The sequence below is a fragment of the Sciurus carolinensis genome, chromosome 3 (genome assembly GCF_902686445.1).
Source record: "Sciurus carolinensis chromosome 3, mSciCar1.2, whole genome shotgun sequence".
Classification (NCBI taxonomy): domain Eukaryota; kingdom Metazoa; phylum Chordata; class Mammalia; order Rodentia; family Sciuridae; genus Sciurus; species Sciurus carolinensis.
In genome coordinates, this window is record NC_062215.1 from 175679273 (window position 1) to 175701471 (window position 22199).

Consider the following 22199-nt stretch of genomic DNA (forward strand, 5'->3'; position numbering starts at 1 on the left):
TTTTCTTCTTGTCTCATTCTCTCAATGATCTCTTTTGAAGACCTGAAGTTCTTAATTTTGACAAAGTCCAGTGTATAATTTTTTCTTTTTTTGATTATAATTTGTTGCTTTATCTAAGAAATCTTTGCCTAAGTTAATGTCACAAAGTTATTCTAAATGTTCTATTAATTTTATAATTTCAGGTATTACATTTTGATCAATGATCCACTTTGGGTTAATTTTTATATATGATGCTAGATATGAAACAAAGTTCTTTACATACAGAAACAAGTTGCTCTAACACCTTTTGTTCAAAAGACTTTGTTTACTAAAGTGCCTTTGTATATAGGTTGAAAAATCTATTAATATGTGCATAGTTTTATTTTTAGGCTCTTTTCTATTCCATTTATTTATTCGACTGTATGCCAATACTACACTGACTTGATTACTGTAGTTTTATGAGATCTGAAGTCAGGTGGTGTTAAGTTCTCCAACTTTGCTGTTATTTTTCAAGATCGTTTTGATTTTTTTAGGTCTTTTCAATTTCTGTATTAATTTTAGAATCAGCTTCCCAACTTTTCCAAAAATTTTGCTTGACAATTTGACTGAAATTGTATTGAATCTAAGATTGACTTGGGGAGAATTGCCATCCTAAAAATACTCCAACTCATGGACACATCATGGTTTCCTTTTATTTAGCTTTCCTTTAATTTCTCTGAGCAATATTTTGTGGTGTTGAGTGAAAAATTTTATTTAACTTTTGTCATAGTTATCCCTAAGTATTTCTTATTTTTAATGCTATTGAAATTGGATGTTTTTAAATTTATATTTCTGATTATTGCTAGTGCGTAGAAATATGATTAATTTTTGTATATTGATGTTCTCTGCCAGTCTGTAAGTTCACTTATTAGTTTTACTAGCATTTTTGTAGATTCCATTGAATTTGTATAAGATTGTCATCTGTGAATAGGAATAGTTTTACTTCTTCCTTTCTAGTCTCTCTCTTTTTTTTCCTACCTTATTGCACTGGCCACAGTTTTCAATACAACATTGAAGAGAAATGATGAGAGCAGGTGTTTTTGTCTTGTTTCTGATCTTAAGGAGAAAGCATTTAATCTTTGCAAGAAACCCTTTAGAATTCTGTCAGTCTCCACTTCTGCCACGTTATCACTTATGGCACAGGTAGCTGGACAACAGAGGGATGTATGGACCTATTCAAGCACATAGTTTTATTTGTAATCATGTTCAGTCATGCCATCATATCCTGAAGTATGATGACAGCTGTAGATTTTTTTTTTGTAAATGCTTTTTATCAGTGAGGAAGTTTTTTCCATTCAAAGTTTGCTGACAGTTTTTTTACATTTTATTTTTGTAGTGCTGGGGATCAAACCCAGAACCTTGTGCATGCTAGGCAAGTGCTCTACTACAAGTTATACCCACAACTGCTGTTGAAAGTTTTTAATTAGGAATAAATATTGGATTTTGTTAAATGCTTTTTCTGAGTCTACAGATTGGTCATAAGGTTTTTCAGTTTTAGTTTGTTAATATGGTGAATTACATTGATTTTCAAATATTAGAAGTAACTGTTAGCTTTCTGTCACTGTGACAAAATATCTGAGATATTAGCTTAAAAGGAGGAAAGATTTATTTTGCCACATGGTTTCGGAAGTTTCAGTCCCTTGACCCCTTTACTTTGGGCCTCTGGTGAGGCAGAACATCATGGCAGGGAGCACATGGTGGGACCCAGCTGAATACCTCGTGGCAGCTGGGATATAGGGAGGAGGAAGGGGCTAGGGTCCCAATATCCTCTTCAAGGGTATACTTAGCCCCAGTTCTGCTACCTTCCAGTAGTGCCGTAGGCAGGGGACTAAGCCTTTATATTAGGGCCTTTGGGGGACATTTAAGATCCAAACTGAAACAGTAACCTTGCATTTCTTGAATAAATCCCACTTGGTCCTGAGGTATTATCTTTCTGTATATAGTTGAAATTGATTTCCTAAAATATTGCTTCTGTGTTCATGAAGGATGCTGATGAGAGTTTTTTTTTTGTCCCTTGTAATATCTTTGTTTTGGGTATCAATTTTGCTGGAAACCTTGAATGAGTTGGGAAATGTTCCTTTCCATCATTTTTCTGAAATAGTTTTTGTAGATTGATATTTTTTCCTTGTACGTTATAGTATTTATTAGTAAATCCATTTGGTCTGAAGTTTGTGGGAAGATTTTTTTTTTTTCCTTTTTTTTTTTTTTTTTTTTTAAATTTATTTATTTGATACCAGGGATTGAACCCAGGGCGTTTAACCACTGAGCCACATCCCCAGTTCTTTTTTATATTTATTTTGAGACAGGGTCTTGCTAAGTTGCTGAGGCTGTTCTTGAACTTGTGATCCTCCTGTCTCACCCTCCTGATGCACTGGGATTACAGCTGTGCGCCACTTGGCTCTGGGGAAGGTTTTGAATCTACAAATTTAATTTCTTTTTGAATGAACTCTTTTTTTCTTAAATGAGCTTTATCATTTGAGTTGTTGAATTTATTGGTATATTTTTGCTCATAATATTATCTTTTTAAACTTACTGTCTTTTTAAACCCTTATCATTTTTTTGTACTGAAGATTGAACCAAAGATGCTCTATCACTGATCCACACCCCAAACCCTTTTTATTTCATTTTATTTTTGAGACAGAAAAAAAGTCTTACTAAGTTGCCCAGGCTGTCCTCAAACTTGGATCCTCCTGCCTCAGTCTCTCAAGTTGTTTTGATTACAGGCCTATGCCACTGTGCTCAGCTGTCTTTTAAAATTCTGTAGAATCTATAGCTGTGTTACCTCATTCTGATTACATAAGTTATGAACCCCAGTACATGGTTTTTACTACTTTTAAACTAACAATTAACTTTTAATTATAAGAATATAATCATCATAGTTATCATGTAGTTAGTTACTTGGTACTTCCCATTTGGTTTGTAGATTCACATTTGCATGTGTTGTTTTCTTTCTGCTTTATAGCTTCCTTTAAAGTTTCTGTTAACACGGACTTGCTGGTAATAACTATTTCAGCTTTCAGGGGTCTGAAAAGTTTTTATTCTTCCTTTGCTTTTTGAAAGGTATATTTGTTGAGGAAAGAATTTCTGATTTTCTCTATTAAAGATGTTGCTTTATTGTTTTCTGCCTCACTTGTTTCTGAAAAGAAATCTGGTAACATCCTGTACTTAATGTGTCTTTTTTCTCTGGCTGCTTTTAAGGTGTTCTCTTTAAATTGGTTTTAAGAAAATTGACTATGATGTGTCTCGGTATAGTTTTATTTATGTTTCTTATGATTTGGTGTCATTGAATTCTTTGTGGAAAATATTTGGCTCTCATTTCTTCAGATATGTTTCCCGACCCTCTGACTTGTAGATTTTCATTGCACATATATGAAATTGCTTGAGGTTGCCACATAGATCCCTGATTCTCTCTTTTTTGTTTTACTTTTTTCTATCTTTGATTCATTCTGGATTCCTAATGCCGTGTCTTCAAGTTCACCATTTTTTCTTTCCACAGTGTCTAATCTGCTCTCAGTTTAATAATCTAGTATATCCAATTTATTTTTCACCTCAGGCATCACAGTTTTTATCTTTGAAAGTCTGATTTGGATCTTTTTAATATTTACCTGTCTCTTCTTAACATGTTCCATCTTTCCTCTAGCTTCTTGAACATAGGGAATGTACTTCTAACAACTACTTTTACATCCTGTATTATTACTCCCAAATATTTCTTCCTCCCATGCCTCTCTCACACCCCCCAACACCTATTTACTAAATAAATAAGATGTGTAATAATTTCCCTATTTCGTGTATTTGGAAACTGAAACTTAAGACAGTTTGGTTTGGTCAGAGCCAGACAGTTAATGTTCAGTTTTAAATCCAGATTTTTCTAATTTATAGCTCCTGCTTTTCCCATTATTCCTGTTTGTATCAAGAGGAGCAAGGCAATTATAGAACTAAAATAGAAGAAAGTAGGGAGATATCATTGTAGAGAAGAATTGGGAAAATCATAAGTGTGCCTTTAGGTTATAAAAGACTTTGAAGGATGCAGGAAGCATTTGGGATGAACTTTGAAAGGCAGGTATGGTTTTGTACATTTCTATAAAGAAGGTGAAGCCTTTGAGGAGAGGAGTATAAATTGCAGTGTATGGGGATATGGCTGAATTGGGTGTGAATATGGAAAGCACATGACAACTGGGTTTGTACTGAATTGTGCGGTATTTTTGATGTCTAGCTTTTTTTTTATACCTTTATTTTATTTATTCATTTTTATGTGGTGTTGAGGATTGAACCCAGTGCCTCACGCATGCCAGGCAAGCACTTATACCACTGAGCCACAACCCCAGCCTGATGTCTAGCTTTAACACAAGCCTTTTGTCTGTCTTTTCAGCTACTGTATGTGTCTGAGAAGGTGTCTTTTAAAATTTCCTTTCATTATTTAATAGTCTCCCACATAATTAATTCACAGTTTTATTGATTGATTGATAACAGTTCCTTACTATAACACCCTTGGTTACATTATTAGTACTTGTGATTGTATTGTTTATTGTATGAGAGAGAAGTCTTAAGTCCTTGTTCATAAAATTCCTTCCAAAGAAGTCAGCATACTTTATGCTAATCATTTATTGATTGTCTCAGCAGTCAGCTTACCAAACCCAAAGAGGTAACCCACTTCCTCAGGCATCTAGAATCCAGCTTTACCTTAAGGGTCATTGTGTGACCTTGCACTGTTCTGATGAAAGTAATCCTCAGATGATGGTGTGGCAGGCATAGTCCAGGCCTGGTTCCATTCTGTTTCTAGCCAGAAGGAAGGAATAAGTGTAGCACTGTCCTTGGACTCAAAACTGCCCACCCTGTGCAGAATCGCCTCTGATGGTCTAAGTGCTTGATTTGGACTTAGCCAATCTTTGTATCTCAGAGGAATTGAGAGCTGAGGTTTCAACTGGGTTTCATTGAATTTTGATCAGTTAAAAAGTAATCAATGGAAAAATATCTTAGTGTTAAAATCACGTCGTTCTTCCTGTAGCACTTTTAGTTAGCTTATCCAAACCTTTTTTACTCTGGCTTTCTGGAAAGCACTGCCTTTGCCAAGCTTCCTTTGCCAAACTCATGCTCAGTGTTTTGATCAGCGCATTGCCCCTTGCTGTCTCCCCTCCCTCCCTCATGATCTCCTTGTTAATGCAACTTCAGATGAAAATCAAGGAGTTTGCTAACTCCAACAGATAGCTGCTAGGATAGAACCTAGGAGATTTTTAGTGAATGATTGAGTTTGGACTTAAGACTACACATATCTTTACATGCATTCAGTATGCTCCTGATTTTAAATTGTGAGAAGTTACAAAATAATGTATGCAGACCTTGTGTAAGGTATCCAGAATAACAGGACAATGAATACCCATATGCACAACCATCACTTCAAGAAAAAAAATGATTGCTTTGGAAGATCTCTATGTGGCTATTCCTAATCCTACTTCTTCCTTACCCTTCCTGAAATGATCTGAGTTTGTTACCCCCAGCATTCCCCCGTCTCGGGACTAGGGGTTTGAACCCACTGGCCCTTTGTATTTTTATTTGGAGACAGGTGGCCTAAAACTCATGATCCTCCTGCCTCAGCCTCCTGAGGAACAGAGATTGCAGCCAGGCCAGGCAGAGCTTGTCAGTTTCTTGGAAGTCCTGACTGGACTTGGAATCACATTGACTTTTTGACTGACTTGTAGTCAACTATAATACTGAGTCTTTCTGTTCAAGAGCAGGGCTTCTTGTTTGTTTAGGTTTTTAAAAATATTTTTAAAGGTAATTTTAAAATTCAAATTCTATCCAAACTTTAAAGGGAATGCCAGTAATATTATGCCACTAAGTATGACATTTGCTGTTTTTATACATACAACTTTAATTACAGAAGTTTTCCATTTTTTAGTTAAAAAATTTAGATGTTGTTTAATACTAACTGGTGATACATTATATCATGATCTTTTTTTGGCATTAGTTGTCCACTCCCCTTGTTATTCTGTAGGGAATTAGTAGATTGATTTTCTTAGAATGTACTTTGATATCATCTTCATTGTACTCTGAGGTTCAGTTTGTTAATATTTTTTTTAGAATTTTTGCTTCAGTTTTCCTTAGTGAATTTGGTCTGTATTATCCTTTATTTGGCTTTGCAATCTAGACTATATTTAGCTCACAGCACTTTTGGGAGTTTTTCACTTTATTCTAAATTTTTGAATAGTGTATGTAACAGGGGAAGCAAGACATTTGCCTTTTTGATAGTGTATATTGAATACTTACTGATTTTAACATTTTGCAAGTAAGTCTATTTGTCTTTTTTATATTTTTGTATTTTATTGCACTTCTTTAATCCATCAAGTTTGGTTTGAAGTAGATAAGACATAGGGATCTAATTCACTTCTTTCCCCTATAGATTTGACCATTGTTCCAGGATCATTTAATAAGAAACCCTTTTTTTTCCCCATTGATCTGAAGCGCCACCCTTTATACACTAAATAAATTTGGATTTGTTTCTTAGCTTTCTATTCAAGTGTCTCTTAATAATAAGCATTGGTAAATTCATTTGAAAACTAAATTGTGAGATGAGGTTTTTTTTTTTTTTTTTTTTTTTTTTTTTGGTGTTACTGGGGATTGAACCTAGGGGTGCAATCCTTTTCATTTTCTATTTTGAAATAGGGTCTTGCAAAGTTACTGAGGCTGGCCTTGAACTTGCCATCCTCTTGTTCAGTCTCCTGAGTTGCTAGGTTTACAGGTGTGTACCACTGTGCCAGGCAAAAGATAAGTAAGTATTTTTAACCCTTTAGACTTTCATCTGTTTTATTAATTAGGCTCTGCTTTAGATTTTTTTACTCTATTTTTAAAATTTTTATTTTATTGGTTCTTAGCTATACATGACATAGTTGTTTGAAATCTTTGGAGAGAAATTTTCACAGAATCTCAGGAACCTGGTTACAGTGGTGTGTTCATTTGTTGGAGCTGCTGTAACAAAGTAACTTTATCCCTCACATCCTAGATTGATTCCAGGACACCCTGTGTATTCCAAAATCTGCTGATGCTCACGTCAGTTATATAAAATGGTGTATTTGCATATTACCTGTTCATATCTTCCTTTAAATCACTCTAGATTATTTATAATACCTACCACAATGCAGTTGGTATATAAATAGTTATTGTTATATATTTAGGAATTAATGAGAAGGAAAAGTCTATACATGTTCAGTAATTTTTTCCCCTGAATATTTTCAATCTGTGGCTGGTTGAATCCACAGATGTGGAAGCCATGGATACCGAAGGCCTGCTGTACTATAAACTGGCTTGCACAATAGAAATTTACTTCTTACTGTTCTGGTGCCTGCAAGTGTGAGCTCAAGGTGTTGGCAGGGTGGTTCCTTCTGAAAGCTGTGAAGGAGAATCTGTTCCATATCTCTCTCCTAGCTGCTGGTGTTTTCTGGCAATCTTTAGCATTCTTTGGCCTTTAGACACATCATCCCAGTGTTTGCCTTCAGCTTCATATGCTGTTGTCTTGGTGAGTATATCTGAGTGCAGATTTTCCCTTTTCATAAGGACACCAGTCATATTGGGTAGGCCCGTATTCCAATATGACTTCATTTTAACTCATTGCATCTGTAACAACCTTATTCCAAATAAGGTCATGTTCTGAAGGAACTTTGGGCTTAGGACTTCAATATATGAATTTTTGAGGCGGTAACACTCTCCAGCTTATAACAAATGACTAGTGTTTTTCTCTGGATTTATATCTTAGGTTAGATTATAGTCTCTTTTTCCTTCATCTCCTGGGGATAGTTTCCTGCTCATTTATTTTCACTCTTATTGAGAAAGTTTTTACTGAGTTCTACCATGTGCCACTTCTGTTTTAGGCACTGTGAAATTAGTGATGACAAGGTTCCTGTCCTCCTGGAACTTAAGCAGGGGGTGTGGAGAATGACCAAGTATACAGAGACATGGCCATGGTCACTTCAGGGAGTGATGAGGACTGTGAGGGCAACAGAAATGTGCTTCTCACCCACAGTCCAGTTGACATTTTGGACTGGGTGTTCTGTTGGGGAAGGAGAGCTGTCCCGTGTTTTACAGGGTGTGTAGCAACATCCCTGGGTTCTACCCTTTCGAGGCCAAAGTGCCCTTCCCAGTTGTGATAGTCAACAGCGTCTCCAGACATTGCCTGATGTGTTGGGGTGGGGTGGTGGCAGATTACTCCATTGGAGAACCACTAGTTTTTAGATGGAGTGGTCAAGGAAGACTTCATATTGCTATCTTTGCAGAAGGAAAAACATTCTGATTTAGAGAGAATTTAGTAGAATAATGGGTTCTAGTCTGTCCATTTGTTTAACCAGTTGGATCTTTTAACTTACAATCTGAGATGACAGAATGATTAAGATGTGTTTAGGTGTGAAAACAGTTTCTCTTGTTTCACAGCTGATGACAGCAGAATCACCTGAGGTGGCTTTAACAAAGTCACATTTAGCATCCTTACCCACCCTGGTGTCCTGGCCAGTATGGTTAGGTGTTTGGAAAGGTGTTACCTGCAAGCATGTAGCTAAGGCTCTCTGTTCAGTCACCCCTGGGAGCCTTGCGTAGTCTTCCCAGTCTTTACTGAGCATCAGAGCCTCCAGAGAGCAGGTTAAAATACAGACCCTAGGGCCCCACTCCTGGAAACCGATTCTGGAGTCTGTGGTGAGGCTGGTGATTTGCATTTTGAACACACTCTCCTTTCTAGTGCTGCTGCCGTGATGAGTGGCACTGACCATAGAGCTCCGTTTAGTGTCTGGGAAGTCCTGACTCAAAGGGTGTCCTTTAGCCATCAGGAGCATGGTTTGTGACTGCTCCTCTTCTTCATTTTTTTCTTCTACTGCCCATTTTACTTTACTTCAGTCAAACTTAATAACATCCCTCTATCATCTGTTACAGGACGCATGTACTGTAAATTGCCATTATGTAAGTAATTTGCAGTTTTTGCTTATTTCACTAAGAGATTCTGTGCTGTGGTACTTTTTATGTCATCATTTTATCCTACACAGAGAAAAGAAATGAGTGCCAGTTGCATTTGGCAAAGTGGGAAGTCCTCTGGTACGGTTCTGCTTGCTTGTGGGGAGATAGTCACATTCATTTGCTGGACTGGCAGTTATAAAGTGTGTAAGATCCTGCAGTAGTAGGTTCCGGATTAGGAGAATGGTGTTATTAAAATCTTTGCTTAGCATGTTGTCATGAATCATTGAACCAAATTGAGTAGGTAAAAAGCATAATTATTTTTTATTAATAAGTCTAAATAGTCCCTGTTCTAGTGTTATTGAATAGAATTAAAGATACATGTATACCTATCTGTGTGTATGTGTATATGTGTGTGTGTGTGTATATATATATATATATAGTGGTTTTCTTACAAGAAACAAAAAAGTTAAACATTACTAAATTGTATACCTTAAGGTGAGAATCCCCAGTCATCCTAGTTTCTAAAGAGAATTATTATTATGAATGTGGTGTTATCAAGATAGAGGCTTTATTTATCATTGCCATTCTTCCCCTCTTGGCTAATACCACTTGAGAATTTAATCCAGTGCAGTTACTGGAATGGAAATGTTGCAAGAAAGGTGAATTTTTTTTAAACACAGAAAATATTAATGAAAGAAATTCTTTGTTTTCTTAAGGTGTGTGTCATTCTTTCTCTAATATAAAGGCCCTGTGTTCTTTAAATATTATGAAAATAATTTATTTTCTACTTTATGTCTTTTTGAACAAAGTTCTCATGTGGGATATATGGAACATGGCAGAAGTACTTCTGTCTAAGGAGTGGAAACTGTTAGCTTTCTGTCCCTATAACAGAATGCCTGAGATGATCAACTTATGTAGAGAAAAGGTTTATTTTGGCTCACAGTTTTGAAGATAGGTTCTGCCTTGTCCTTCAGGCTTGGTAAAGAGTGCTTCCTTCAGGGCATTCTTCAGTGCTTTGTCCAGTCTTTGTCAATTTCTCAAAGCCTTAACTCTGCTATCCCTGGAGGAAGGCAGTTTTGTAATCTTCATCTGTTTGGGAGTTTTGGGGCATAATAATAAGATGTGAAGTTAAAATGTGCTTTGTTCTTTCACACTGCTTTTAAGGTCACTGCCATCTGAAGCACTACATGTGTGTTATATCCCTGTGTCTAGTTTTACCAGGATTGCTGTTGCTGTGGGAATCGTAACTTTAGATTCCCTTACATCTGGGTTGGTGGAATGCACACTGAGGACCTGTATGAATACAGGCTTTTATTAATGTGCAACCAGAGGCAGCACGATGTTAGTATTTAGTTTCCCCATCAGTGACGGGTTGAACATTTGCAGCCTGAATTTTTAAACTATCCCAAGATTCTGAGCTTTGCGGTGGAGCCAGGACCTGTGTTCGACCCTCTGTTCAGAAGGCTTGTGTAACTGTTGGCACATTGGAGCTCTTGGGTGGGAGTGGAGGCCTGGATTACTTCTCTGGGGTGTGTAGGTCTCAGTTCATTTCATCTCTGAGAGCAGGGATTCCAGTGCTGCTGTTGTGGATGTCTCTTTTTGAAATGGTAGAGAGAAGAAATACCCCAGGTCTGTCCTAGTTGTGTTTAAGTATTTTAGGAATCATTTTGGTTATGAGTTTTTCTTGGATTGTCCTGTTTCTTTGCTGTATACATGAAATTAACTATTTAGTTCCTGGTGATGGCCTTTGTGAGTGATAGTGATTTTTACCTGGGAAATGTAGAATTTTGAGAAGTTGCAAACCCTAAAAGCACTGTATTCCAAACGCACTCACATCCAACTGTGTGAATGCAGAACATAATTTTTCTTATAAATGAGGACTAGTATCAGTGTTGGCTTTGTAGGGCCTCCCAGGGCCACCAGTAGAGGGTGCTTAGCTGACAGACCACATCTAGAATCAGCAGGTTGGCTTAGGTGCCATTAAACTTAATGGCGCCTCACTAGGTTTTGTCTGAGTTTTGTGTTTTAAGTCATTTTGCCAGTTAGGATTTTGTATTCTTTATTCCTAACAGATTCCTTGATTATTACTAAAATTCTACTCTCTTATTTGAGGGTATGGTATAATTGCTTATGACTTTGTAAGTCTTCCTCTGGGAGTGTTGTCCAGGACATGATATGAACCTTGGGTTGTGGGCAAAAACATGGATGAAAGAGTCTGTGGATAGTAAATTCCAGATGTTGGTGGCTGCAGCCCTGACAGTAGTAGGCATTGGCAGAGCAATATTTACCCAAAGATCATATAATTGGCTTTTTTTTCCAAAATGAAGAACAAACATGGAAGCCAGGGTGATATTAATCTCTTGTGTAAAATTAATGAAAAATTTTAATTAATATATATGAACCTAGGGAAAACTGCTTTAAATTCTTATATATTTTAGTCATAACCTATATTTTGTTTTGTAGATTATAGATTCTGTAAGTCACATTTTTTCAAATTGCCATAGTAAAATTGGCCTTGTGGGTAAGCTTCCCGTCTCTCTTTTCTTTGAATTATTACTTTGAGATTAGTGTATGTGAAAAGATGTGGCTTTGATTACTATTGAAATTGTGCATATTTTTGGTGGATGAGTTATTTTTCAGTTTTTCTATTAAACAACTGCTGCTGTATCTCAGCATGAATTTGGGATTACATCTGTGATAACCTTGTTTCATATAACTTATGCTTTATTTGAGTAAGGGCCTTAAGTGATGAAATAGTTGTTGTTGAATTGTTTGCTAAATATTTTGACTTTATGACTTGTAATGAAAGTTTTTAAAGGAGATTAAAAAATTTCCCCATGTGCTTTGTGTGTGTGTGTGTGTGTGTGTGTGTGTGTGTGTATAGGGGTAGATGAAACACATTGGCTAATAATTGATAATTGTTGAATCTGATAAACATATGGGAGTTCATTACAGTATTATTTTTCTCATTTGTATATGTTTAAACATTGTTTTTAGTTGTAGATGGACAAAATACCTTTATTTTATATATTTATTTTTATGTGGTGCTGAGGATCCAACCCAGTGCCTCACATGTGCGAAGCAAGTGCTCCACCACTGAGCTACAATCCCTGCCCCTCATTTGTATGTTTTTAAATTTCCAAAATAAAAGACTAAAGAAGTCTCCCCGAAAGTTAGTGAAGAAAAGTGACAAGAACTCAGGCAGATTTTATTTGATGGTAGAGACAAAGGCTAATGAAATAGATACATGATTTCCAAAACTTTCTAGGGTATCTTTTTCAGTGGTACTGAAGCAGCGCCCCTAAATTACTGTAGGCAAGAGAATAGAATCTGACCCTGCTTTTGTCTACATTTGCTGATTATGGCATAGATTCTAGTGTGACTGCTCACACGTTGGGAAAGGAAACCCTGTTTTTTTAACAAGACACTTTCTTTTGGTATTTGGAGATGAGCATGAATTCTGTAACCAATGGGTCCTTCCTTTCTTTAGATTCTGCTCTTCTTTGAGAAGAAGAGGTTTTTATTTAATCCATATGCTTTTGATTTTACAAGTGTCTATGTTTCATCCTCCACTGGAGGAAGGATGGATGGAGAGAGAGTTTTTTCTTATTTCTAAAGGGACTTGTATTTGACTTGAGCTTTTGTTATTGTTTATAATTTGTCTTAGAGTCTGAACATTTTTTTCTAAAAGAGAGGTTAGAATAAATTTCAGGGACTTGAAAAATGCCAATTGGTATGAAAGTCCTTAAAGCATGAGAAGCAATCTTATTTGTTCTAATTTAGCAATTCTGTAGATGACTTCGATCCTGGTAATAAAGTGTGGAAGAGAAACGTGAGATTGGATTTATAATTCTGTACAAGGTATGCATGAGAAATAAAGCTATTTATTGAAAAATGAAATAGTTTCTACCTCATTCATGTTAGGACATTACTTGATAGCAGAGCTTATGTTTGAGAAGAATCTGGATGATCTTTCAATTTTGGTTTTGTATAATGGCTCATCACAAATCTTGTATTTGTTATTGTGTGATTTATGACCAGATGATTGGTTACACAGGTGGATGATATTGTATATCACTCTAGCAGTATCCTCAAGGTCCATCCCGCCATTACAGATGTCCTTCTTCGTTTTGACCAAAATGGGAAAATGCTAAACTCTAGCATAGCTGAATATGAATTTGATTTCCTTCTGTCTATTGAACTTTTGAGGCCTCTCAAGTCTCAAGCCTATGTCCCTTTTCTTTTTTCTTTATACTCTCTTCCAAGCTGATCTCATCTGTGTTCATGATTTTGGTTATGATTTGTTCCGTGAGTATTCCCAAATTTGACTTCAACTCAGACATCTTTAGAACTCTGGCTGCCTGTTCGATACCATCTTTGGAGTGGCAGTCACCTCTGACTTGATGCATCCATCCTGGACTTGTGCTGTACTCCTCTACCCAAGTTCAGGAACTCTGACCCAGTGACCTTCACTCCCATCCATTCACTTGAATAAACCAGAAAACAAATTATCCTTGATCACCTCTTCCCTCACCCTTCATGTCTAGTCAGTCACCATTTGTTGATTTGGTTTCCTAAATATTTCTCGATTAAAATTTCTTGATTTCAGTACCATCATTTTTACATGGAATGCTACTCAAATAGCCTTCCAGCCGGGGCCCCCATTCATTCTTGTCTCCTGTCTCCAACCCATTTTCTGCTTTGAAGCTAGAGGGATCACATGAGAATGTAAATCTGATTGTTCGTCCTCCCCGCTGAAGTACTTCAGTACCTCCCCATTGCTTGTAAGACTCAAACAAACAAACAAACAAACAAACAAAAATATATCCTGCAAGCACTGGCATGGTGCAGCTGCCTGCTTTTCCTCCCAGCTTCTTCCCTAACTTTCCCCTTTGTCCTTGAAGCTGTAGCCACATTCCTTGGGTTTTCTATATCTTCCCGACTCCAGAGTGTAAATTCGGTTTGAAGTTACACACGTGAAGTTACAATTCTGTTGGATTGATGTCTTTCTAGACTGTCAGCTTTGTGAGAGGAAGGACTGGCCTCTTCTTTTTTCAGTGTATTCTTTAGGGCTAACGCAAAGTGCTGGGTCTGAAGTAGAAGCTCATTCCTTTTTTGTTGACTGAGTGAGTGTTTGGATCAGCATCCTCAGACATGAAGGGGTGGATGAAGTGAGACTCAAGGAGCAAGTTACGCAGTGCAAGCGTCTGCTTGAAGGGCCCTCTGAGGCGGTGGCATGAGTTTTGAGTAGCATGGTGGCAGAGCTACACATCAGGCAGGGTGACCTGCCTGGGGATGCAGGGCTAGCTATGAGGAGCTGTGGATCAAGAGAAGCTAGCCAGTGTTAGGAGAGAGGGCCTGTGGACGGTGCTGGATGATAGAGGCTGTACTTGGAGGGTGGGAGGGAAAATGACGGGATTGGATGATAGGAAGTGCAGGTGGGTTGAGGGGACATAGTTTCTGTGAGTTTTATTATCTCAGTTGCTTCAATTCAGCACTTTTTTGGAAATGGTAGAATTTTTCAGCAAACTTTATAGAGCTCTTATCCAGCAGGCACTCTGCTAGGCATTGGGGTTGTTGAAGTGAATACAAGTTTTTACAGTCTCAGTTACATTTTTTAGTGCAATATTTTTGAAATTTAGAGCAAAAGTATATAAAGTATAAAAGTATGTAGACCCCAGTCCACCAAAATTTATACTTATAAGTTAGAGAAGTAGTTGGGAGCTAAAGTTCAAGATAATATGGTATCATTCTTGTTATAATACATGAGATGGCTTTTTTTTTTTTTTTTTTTTTTTTTTTTAAATCAGTAACCCCTGATGGAGGCCAGTGGACCCAGAATTAGCCCAAGAGTCTGCAGCATTTAAATTTAATTCCCTAGAGATTTTCACACAGGTCCTAAAATGATAGGGTGTACGTAAATGGAATGCCTTTCATTAAAATGAAATAATTATATATGTTTAAGTTCTTCCCACTCATCTACTACTTAAACAGAGAACTCAGATTCTAATAACTCTTTTTAGTCTTCTTAGAAGAATTCTAATGTGCTGGGTGTGGTAGTGCAGGTCCATAAACCCAGTGACTTGGGAGGCTGAGGCAGGAGGATTGCAAGTTTGAGGCCAGCCTCAACATTTTAGAGAAACCCTAACCACCCTGGTGAGACCCTGTCTCAAAAATAAAGAGGGCTGGGAGTATAACTCAGTAGTGGAGTACTGCTGGGTTCAATTCTTTAATGTGTGTGTGTTTGCGCGCATGCTTACATGCACACCAAAAAAAAAAAAAAAAAAAAAAAGAAAAAAGGAAGAGCTCCATTGTTCAATGTTTTGAATAAGAATTGTCATTCACGTGTGTCTGTGACCATGTTCTAGAAATTAAAAAATTAACAATTGATACATTTTTTCCTTTATAGATCATGCTTTTTGTGTCATGTCTAAAAAACTCTGTTACACTAATTCCAGGTTATGAAGCTTTCTTTCTAAAAGACAGTTTTGTTTTAGATCTGGGATCTATTTTGAGTTAATTTTTGTATAAGGTATGAGGTTTAGGTGAAGGTGTATTTTTTTTTGTCTATTGATGTCCAGTTGATTCAGTATCATTTCTTGAAAGACTCTCTTTTCTCCCTTGAATTGCTTTTGTACCACTGTTCAGAATCAGTTGGCCATATTTATATGGTGTTATTTCTGGGTTCTGTATCTTACTTCATTGGTTTAGGTGTCTGTCCCTTTTGAAATACCACACTGTCTTGATTTCTATAGCTATATAACTGTGATTCCTCTAACTTTGTTCTTTTTTTGTTAGATATTTTAGTTTTTCCTAGTTTATTTGCATTTCCATATAAATTTTAAGTTAAACTTGTCTAGATCTATAAAAGATCTTGGGATTTTGATAAGAATTGTGTTCTATTTATAGATCCCTATAAATGGGTGCACTGCCATCTTTACTGTTCCCACTGCGGATGAAACATAGGGGCCTTACTACCCCTTAGGCCCCTTGTTCCTTCCTGCTTTATGATTAGTTGCCTTAAATACTTCCATTCACTGAGAACTACATCAGATAATTTTATGCTTTTGCTTTTACCATCTAATGTAATTTTAAAAACTCCAGAGGAGAAAGATGGTCTAATTCTACTACATTTATCTACAATGTTACACACTGATGTTACTTTCATGTTTAAAAGTACTACTATTTAAGATTTATCTTTTCTTTTAGTTAGCTTCTCTCACTTACGTTTGTTTTCTCATTTCTTTTTATACTTTATAGGTTTAAAACATTATGTATTCGTCTTTTTTAGGACCTGAAATTATTTTGTATCACATTCTGCTGATCTTCTACCTCTCAATCATGGTAGTTCTGTTCCTCATGTGTTCTGTAAGCATTTAGTTATTTTTGACTGTGGGAATATTCTGAAGTAAGTAGTTGAGAGAGGATTTTTGGTTTAGCCAGCACTGTGGAGCACTACCATATTAGTCTAGGATCACTTTCAGTTAGTTTCCGTGCTTGGGTTCCTTGGCTTGACTCTACTGCTAGCCTGTATCACGGATCCTCAGAGCAAACTCCTGGTCCCAAATGGAGTCAGGTTGGACGGACATGTTTTTCCACCTTTTAAAGTCACTAACAAGTGTGTTTTTCTAGCCCGTCTCTTCACTGATCGTTGCCCTTCCAAAGTCTGAGTTGCTGGAGGCTCATTTCCACCTCCGCATAGCTCATATGGTTCAGGCCTCAGCTGTTCTTCAGCTGTAAATTTCAGGCCCATTGGTGCAGACGCTGGGCAGTGCTTCCGGCTCTCATGCCCGTAGGTTCTACTTTTTCTGGTTTCTAGCTCCCACTTGATTTTTAGCTCCTGGGGATTTTCTTTGCTTTCTTGAGAACACAATTGTATATTTTAAAAGAAGATGGTAATATTTTGTTAAAAGAAGTTATCATTTCATACAGATTGAATAGCCCTTATCCAAAATACTTACATTGGATTTAGGATTTTTTTTTTTTTTTTTTTTTTAATTTAGAATATTTGATGTCTTGGGGAGTGGATCCAAGAATAACATGAAATTCATTTATGTTTTGCATATGCTATGTACACATAGCCCAAAGATGATTTCATGCAGTATTTTTAGTATGCCCGTGTTTTGACTGTGGCCTGTCAGATGAGGTCCAGTGTGGAGTTTTCTACTGTGGCTTCGTGGCAGCATTAAAAAAAAAATTGGATTTTGGGGCATTTTGGATTTCAGGTTTTCAGATTATGGATACTCTACCTGTATCTAAGGATTTTCAGAATATTGTCTCTACTATGTTAACAAAAACAGACCATTTCCAAACCATTCTGTAAATCATAGATTATTGGGTTCCAGGAGGGACTCACTCCAGGTTCTTTCAGAATTGTTACCTGGGACAAAGTTGCTTCTGTCTCTGAGGAGAAGCATTGTGACACTTATCTTTAAGATGTGGCACTTGTTCTTAAGAGGAAGGAGCAGAGGCATCTTTGGTCATGCTCTCCTGTTTGTCAAGGAAGTAGAGAGGTTCGCCGAAGGAGGCCGTGTTCAACTGCGTCAAGAGGTACCGCAAGGTCAAAGCAGATCAAGACTGAATGTTGGCAGTGGAATTTCATAGTCAGGAGGTCTTTGCAAGAGCAGTCTCAAGGGAATGCAAGAGGAAGAAGCCTACTGTATTTTTTAATCTTGGGGAGGATGGTGGTCCTTAGTGGACCTGTCCAGTGTAAGTCTGCCTTTTCAACTTTCTTGTCTGTTTCGTCACATGAGGCAGTTAGGGCAGACCTGAAGAGGTAAGAGTTGTGCTGGGGTACTAAAGTAAGAGAGAGAAGGTATGAGGTATTGTCAGTTTTAACATGAAACTTTTGTCATGTGGCATTTCTAAAAATTTTTATTAAAAATTTCAGACATATAAGAAAGTAGAATAGCATCTACCCCTATTTATTGATCATCCAAATTCAATAATTTTTGCACATTTGATTCATTCATCTTTTTAATTTATCTTTCCTTTACCGAAGTATTTTAAAGAAATCCCTGACCTCATTTGTGTACATAATCTCACTGTGCAATGTGAATATTTTCACACATAGTCACAGTGCTGTTACCACAACTAATGCAAAATTGATCATTATCTACTATCCATAGAATATTAATGAGATGGTTTTAGAAAATTCTTTGAACATGCTGCGGTTATTCCTTCTTTGTTGTCTTTGTACTTGTCAGGCACTCTGCCTACCAGGCTTTACTCTGACTTTGACATCTGTGGAGGGAGATCCAGTACTACTTCCTCAAAGGCAGCTCTTCCTAATTGTGGAAGCTAAAAGTAGCGCTCTCTTAGCCCATCCCACAGGTCTCTAACTCACTCTGTTTCTTTCATCTTACCTGTGCACTTGTTTATTGTCTCCTTCTCCCCACTGGATTGTAAGTACCATGAGAGAAAGGACCTTGTAGGACATATTGATAGCTCTCTGCCCCAGTTGAAGAGGCCTACTAATGTGTAGAAACAAATGTTTAGAAACAAGTCAGCTATTTGATTAATAGTAAGAAGTCCAAAGTTTGCTTAATATTTTATGACTGTTATCTCTTCCTGCAACTGATTCCTATTCCAGAACTTTTCTTTTCTCAAGAGCTTTAACCAACAGCTGTGTTTGCAAAATGTGCTAGTTTGTTGTCCCTTTCAGGACATTTAATCTTTTAAATCCTCAAAATATTTTGTAAGATATAAGTGAGTAAAATCACTTCTGACCTGTTAAGAGGCAGAGTTTTAACTCTCATTTGAGATCACTTTTAGTTGAGCTTGCAGCTAATAAATGTTTTGGTTTATATCAAAACTAAATGTAATAATCTTGTAGCCCACATATCCTTTAATTGATTATTTGACCTCTGATTTAGTGCATCATTTGTATTCCATGTAGGGACTGTCTTTAAAATTTTAACATTGTCAGTTGTTGGGAATGTGCTTTAGCATTAGAAAAAGTAATTCAATAAAACCAGATGATTGTTATGCTTGGTGGCTTGGGAGGCTGAGATAGTAGGATTGTGAGTTCAAAGCCAGCCTCAACAACTTAATGAGGCCCTAAGCAACTCAGTGAGACCCTGTCTCTAAATAAAAAATATAAAAAAGGGTTGGGGAGGTGACTTAGTGGTGAAGCACCCCTGTGTTCAATCCTATGTACCAAAACAAACAAACAAATGAAACACCATATGATTCTATAAAGACATGTTTTTTTAAAATGTATGATTTCAGACCTATAGAAAAGATATAAGTATAGTACAAAGAATTACTCTAGACTCTTCACCAGATTTCCTTTAAGATCCCTATTTACTTGACCTCAAATTTTTTGTTTTGAGTTGCTTGAGAGTAAATAGCAGAAACGTAAAAGAAAACTATCTTCTTTTGATAATTGTGCAATTATCAGAATCAGTATTAATACTAATAAATATAATATCATTAACTATTCTATAGTTCTTATTCAAATTTCTTAATCATGTCCTTGATATGAAAAGAGAATCCTGTATCCTGAGTTGCATGGAGTTGCCAGGTGTTTTCTGTGGCCTTTAGGATGGCACAGGATTTCCTTTCATGAGCTCTCCATTTTTGAAGATTCCACCCAAGGTATTTTGTAGCAAGTTCCTCCATTTGGACCAGTTTTTCCAAAAGTGACATGTTTTTCTTGGTGTATTGTATCAGGAGGCAGATGATGCCCACTTACAGGTGTTCACTTTGATTACCTGGTTAGGGTGGGTCTGCTAGATTACTCCATTGTCATGATATGATTTTCCTCTTGATATTCACTAACTATCTTAGAGGATACTTGGAGACTGTTACTTTTTACACTTTCACCCACTAGTTTCAGCATGAATATGAATCATTGTGGTGATGCTTGCCAATAGTAAATTTCTAATTCCATCATTTTTTTCTATAATTGTTGAGTTTACTGTAAGGAAGAGCTTCTCCCTTTCATTTGTTTATTAATTTTTTGCCTTTTTATTAGTACGGACTCATGGATTCTTTTTCTATTTAGCGGGTTATAATCCATTATCATTTTAAAAATATAATACTTAAATCGTCATTTATTTGGCCCGGTAGGATCCCTTTCAGCTGGCTCCTGTGAACTTTTGACACGCCCACATCATTTTTTTATGTATTTCCTTACTCTCTGGAGTAAGATATTCTATCTAGGCCAGGGCTTGGCAAACTTTTTCTGTGAGTGGCCAGATAGTAAATATTTTCAGCTTTTTGGGCCATACATTCTCTGTAGCAACCATTCAACTCTGCCCTTGAACCTGGAAAGCAGCCATAGATAGTTTGTAAACTAACTAGTGGGCTGTGTTCCAGTATAGGGTTAAACAGGTGACTGACTAGATTTGGCCTGTGGGCTGTAGTTTGCCAACTCCTCGCCTGGGCTTATATTTGTATTTTCCTACTCTGTGCCCAGCATTGGCCATTTTTCTAAGTAGCCCTGGTTCCCTTTAGTGGTGAGTGGTATTTAGAAAGTTAAATCTGGGCACTTGACAGTGTTCACTGCTGCTGGTGTATCATTGATTCTAGGTCCTCAGCACATAGAGGTAAGGAATATAAGAATATGTACATACAAACCTGTGTACATTTGTGTGTGTCAATATGTGTGTGTGTGTGTGTGTGTGTGTATATATATATATATATATATATATATATATAATATATATAGATGCATCTATAGTTCTGTATGTCTTTAAACATTATTGAGCTGCGGTTGTAAATGGACTGGGGTCGTGCCACAGTGGTGTAGTGCTTGCCTCACACATATGAGGAACTGGGTTCTATCCTCAGCACCACATAAAAATAAATAAATAAAATGAAGGTGTTGTGTCCATCTACAACTACGAAATAGTAAAAAAATTATAAACCATCGAGTTATACTTTCCAATTCCATTGCAGTTCTAGCCTTTGAATATTTGTAATTTCTCCAATATTGACAAACCTGGCTCCCATTATCTACAAGTATTTGCTTATTTGTTCAATTGTATGTATATATTGTATAATGACTAAATCAAACTAATTGCTGTACCCATTACCTCCCATACTTACTGTTTTCTTGTGGTAAGAACACTTAAAATTTCTCTTAGCAGTTTTTAAGCATACAATGTTGTCATTAACTGTAGTTACCAAGATACACAGTAGGTCTCTTGAACTTATTTCTCCTATTTGCAAAACATCTCCCCAACCCCTCCTGACCTCTTAGTTCCTCGAAACTGCCTTTCTATTTTCTACTTCTGAGTTGAACTTTTTTAGGTTCCACATATTAGTGAGATCAGGTACTATCTGTTCAGATCCTTTGCCCAACATATACATATATATATATATATATATATATATATGAATAGGCTTGTTTTCTTGCTGGGTTCAGTTCTCAGCACCACATATGAGTAAATGAATAGATAAAGGTCTATCAACATCTAAAAAATGTATTTAAAAATGTATTACGAGTTTTTTAAGTTCCTTATATGTTTTGGATATTAGGATATTAGTGCCTTATCAGGTGTGTGGTTTGCAAATATATTCTTCCATTCCATAAACTGTCTGTTCACTGTGTTGTTTCTTTTGCTGTGCAGAAGAACTGGTTAGTTTGATGCTATCTTATTTGACCTTTTTTGCTTTCATTGCTTATGCTTTTGGGTTCATATTCCCAAGAAATCTTTGCCCAGATCAGTGTCATAGAGCTGTATCTTTTTTTTTTTCTTCTAATAGTTTTGCACTTTCAAGTCTTTTATTTAAATCTTAAATTTATTTTGAGATGATTTTTGTGTATGCTCTTAATTTCATACTTTTGCATATGGATATCCAGTTTTCCCAGCACTTTTTGTTGAAGAGACTATGCTCTCCCGATTGTGTGCTCTTGGCATCTTTGCTGAAGATCAGTTGATCACAAATGTTTATTTTGGGGTTCTTCATTCTGTTCCATTTATCTGTGTGTCCGTTTCTATGGCAGTTCTGTGCGGGGATCTTGATGATAACATTCTCTCTCTTGACACTTTTCCAGTCTAAACAACTGTCCTCCAGTCTAGAGTTGCCCTCGGTACTTGATGCACATTTGCTATCCTGGGGTTTCCTTTCTCTGTCATCTTGAAAAATTCCTTATACTTCTTTGTACTGGTGTTCCTTATTATATCCACATCATCCTCTTTCTTAGTTTACTGTATTGTCTTGGCAAAGTGTATACATTAGTAGCTATCTACGAAAGAACACATAAAATTTTTTTGACGTCTGCACTTCTGAAAATATCT

The 22199-nt window shown here is 36.7% G+C and overlaps 1 protein-coding gene across 1 annotated transcript in view; it reads left to right on the forward strand.

Moving 5' to 3' along the window:
• The window catches only part of Dis3l2 (DIS3 like 3'-5' exoribonuclease 2), a 356804-nt gene that overhangs the window by 12031 nt on the left and 322574 nt on the right, over positions 1-22199 (forward strand).